This window comes from Triticum aestivum, chromosome 3B (genome assembly GCF_018294505.1).
Source record: "Triticum aestivum cultivar Chinese Spring chromosome 3B, IWGSC CS RefSeq v2.1, whole genome shotgun sequence".
NCBI classification, from domain to species: Eukaryota; Viridiplantae; Streptophyta; class Magnoliopsida; order Poales; family Poaceae; genus Triticum; species Triticum aestivum.
Window position 1 is genome coordinate 437,397,909 of NC_057801.1, and position 4,273 is coordinate 437,402,181.

Below are 4,273 nucleotides of genomic sequence, written 5' to 3' on the forward strand. Positions count from 1 at the left end.
GGGCCGGTGGTTTGGTCGGCAGCCTGTGCGGTGTTCTGTAGGGGAAGAATCGGAGACGAGGAAGAAGAAGGGTTAGGAGACGTAGGATCTTCATCCAACGGCCTGAAATGGTCGACTGACCCAAATGATCAAAGTCACGCGGCTTGCACGCAAACATTCCTTTATATTTAGTACCATCATCGTAGCTGCTTAGCACTACCCCTCAATCCATCAAGCTAAACAATGTGCCACTCATAATTCCAAACTTGTTGCTCAAATACGAATCTGATATGATGTTGATATTACTAAAACTGATGACGTTTAATTGGTCAGCTAATGTTCCTACTTTACTTTTGAAAAGCACGTGCACCACATATAGAGAGACAACAAGGAGTTGCATTCTTAATACGCTCTGGTTCATCATGTGTAGGCACTGCGCAACGAACATTTTATTTTCCAAGATCTGCTTGCTCTTCTTTAGTGTGTTCCTCTTCTGTTCTTCTTTAATAAGTACTATCTTTGTTCCTAAATACAAGTCTTTGTACAGATTCCACCATGGAATACACATAAAGAAAAATGAGTGAATCTACACTCTAAAATGTATATGTATACATATGTATGTGATCCATAGTGGAAATCTCTACAAAGACTTTTATTTTTGTACGGGGGGAGTATGATACTAGTACAATATGTTCCTTGTAGTGAAGAGGAGTAGGGACATTTGCAGTGTAGAGGTCTATTCTGTCGGTTGTAATGCACACTTTCAACTCTTTGGGCCTCTTTGATTTGTAAGATTTTGTAAACATAGGAATAGGAATTGTAGTGGCCTGCCCACCTATAAGATTAGCAAGGAAATGCGGGGAGATGTGTCGCCTTTGAGAGTTACCATGATATTAATAGTACCACACCTTCAGTTGAAGAGAGCTGGTATCCGAAGCCTTTCTAGCCATACCAGCAATAGTAGCCCATATTTTCTAGCAAGTTCCACTTTCCTGATTTTACTTGTGATGCTTACGGTTTTCCCGTTATATCTACACTATGACCTGTGTAGCTGCTTTGTGTCGCACTAGCACCAGTCCACTCTTGAAGCTAAACAACACACCAATCATAAGTCCAAATCTTACTTCTTCACATACGAATTGTGATATGATACTGATATTAGTTAACAGACACTGCTACCTAGCACTGCGTTGGTTTTAACTTGAAGAGGAAAGGGTGATGCAGCAAACTAGCGTAAGTATTTCCCTCAGTTTTTGAGAACCAAGGTATCAATCCAGTAGGAGGCTCCTCAAAAGTCACACGCACCTACACAAACAAACAAGAACCTCGCAACCAACGCGGTAAAGGGGTTGTCAATCCCTTCACGGTAACTTGCGAAAGTGAGATCTAATAGAGATAATAAGATAAGATAAATATTTTTGGTATATTTATGATATAGATTGGAAAGTAAAAGATGCAAATAAAAGTAGATGAAAAACTTATATGATAAAAGATAGATCCGGGGGCCATAAGTTTCACTAGTGGCTTCTCTCAAGATAGCATAAGTATTACGGTGGTGAACAAATTACTATCGAGCAATTGATAAAAAAGTGCATAGTTATGAGAATATCTAGGCATGATCATGTATATAGGCATCACGCCGCAACAAGTAGATCGAAACGATTCTACATCTACTACTATTACTCCACACATCGACCGACTCCTGCCTGCATCTAGAGTATTAAATTCATGAAGAACAGAGTAACGCATTAAGAAAGATGACATGATGTAGAGGTATAAACTCATGCAATATGATATAAACCCCATCTTTTTATCCTCGATGGCAACAATACAATACGTGCCTTGCTGCCCCTACTGTCACTCGGAAAGGACACCGCAAGGTTGAACCCAAAGCTAAGCACTTCTCCCATTGCAAGAAAGATCAATCTAGTAGCCCAAACCAAACTGATAATTCGAAGAGACTTGCAAAGATAACTAATCACACATAAAAGAATTCAGAGGAGATTCAAATATTTCTCATAGATAAACTTGATCATAAACCCACAATTCAATGGATCTCGACAAACACACCGCAAAAAGAGTTACATCAAATAGATCTCCAAGAAGATCGAGGAGAACTTTGTATTGAGATTCAAAGAGAGAGAAGAAGCTAATGCTCCCACTTGATTTTCGAAATGCATGTGGACACATATAGAGAGATAGCATGGAATTGCATTTCTTTGGGCGTTGTGATTCATCAGGAGTGGGCAACCAACATTGTATGCAAAGAAGCGGAACCTCAAGAATATGCTTCCTCTTCTGTTCTTTAACATGTTCCTTTTTTGTTATTCTGTATTTAATATGTACAATATGTTCCTTGTCAGGAAGGGGAGCAGGGACATCTGCAGTCAACAGCTGATAGAGCTGGCATGTACGTGATCGATAGGCTTTCAATTAGTAGCGGCAATACCACACCATATTTTCCAGCCAGTTCCACTTTCCCGATTTTATATATGCTGGTTATGGTGTACCCCTTTTATGTACACTATGATCTGCCTAGTTGTTGTGTGCTCTTGTTATCATGGTTTGGCAATAAAATCTCTATACAGTATATTATGAACCTATCATCTGCCAACTACCCTTACTTCTGGAGCCTATTTTTTGTGTACTTGTGTCAGATTATATTAATGCACACACCATATTACAGCACAGATGGGCTCTCTCATCAGAATCCAATGATAGTGCATAAGGGTTTACAAGGAGCCCCTATATTAGAATATCCTTTACATTACAAAGATAATACTATTTATGTTTTCATGCTTCTCAGATATTATATGTAATCACAATGAAATTCAGAATGTGGGCACTAGAAGAATATTGTGGAACACTGCAACGACTAACAAAATTGGCACCAAGGCATTGAGTGCCATTCTGGATGCAATGAAACGCATACGCTCCCCACCTGCAGATTCTTGTTCAGTATATGATCCTAATGACTATTCTGACCTCGAGGAGTCGAAGGCTGATGGCATGTCCTGTTCACCCATCAAGGTGCCTTTTCCAATTTGGCAAGGTTTTACTGGTTACGCGTATCTTGCATAAGGTGTCTTGCATTTCTTCTACTTTGTTGGACCGCCATCTGCTTAGTTTACTCATCATATATGTCAAGATGCCATGCCCATCCATTATCAGTACATATTCTATTTGTCATCATACCATGTTTTTTCACTCAAATGTTGTTCTTATGCATCAGACATCAAAAAGGAAGGGGGTGATTGCCGAACCTATAGGAGCACCAGCAAAGTCCTTGAAAAACGTGGTGGTGCCAGAGAAATCAGACAACACCCCACTTATATTGGCTCTACAACTAGTGACACAAAACATAGGACCGACTCCAGCAGACTGTACCCATATTTTACTGGCCACACCACTAGCCCCACCACACAGGACCTGCACTCCAGCAAAAGGTATGCCAATTTCAGTTGCCATAGCACTAGCCGTACCACAGAAAAATCCCACTCCAGCAAATAGTACAGCAAGTCCACCGGCAAAAGACCTATCCCAACTGCAAAGATGGCCAATTCCTGCAGATTGGAACCCCATTCCAGTTATTCCCAATGTAAAAGACAATGCTTTCAATGTTGTTAGGGACTACGTGCATATATTCCCATCATGGGAAGATTATAGTAAAGACAAACACCATTTTCACATCTTCCTGTCCCACTTATGTGTAAGTGCTATTATTCATGGTGATTATTTTCCTGTTTTCTACTGATTGAACACATCAATGATTTACATTACATTGTTGTAAGTAGGCGAGGATCAATCTGGATAGTCATGAAAAGCCAAGCTTGCTTGCGCTTTTCAAGGAAGCATTGCAGCAGTATAGGTGTTACCTGAGGAAATCACACTTTGATGGCAAGTCTATAAATGAATTTCCGATGAAGTCTCCTATGCTAAATTTAGAAGACATTGAATGGAAAAACCTTGTTATGCACTAGTCTCATTCCCATGATGAGGAACTGTCTATGATATCACATGACAATTTGAACTTCTACTTTTCCGAATGTTCCTTACGGATCTCTTTTGCAGGAAATCTGCTCAAAGAAGAATTCTGGTTTGAAAAGGATGACATGATATGGCAAATATGTTGCCCACTGCTTTGCTCTTGTTAGTACCTGTTGTCCTGTATCACTGTACTTGCATTCATACATGGTTCATTATGTGACAGCACTATGCATGATAGCTTGCTTATCAATTGTTCGCTTCAAATTATCTGATCTGTATGAATAGTTACATTAGTGTAGAATATATC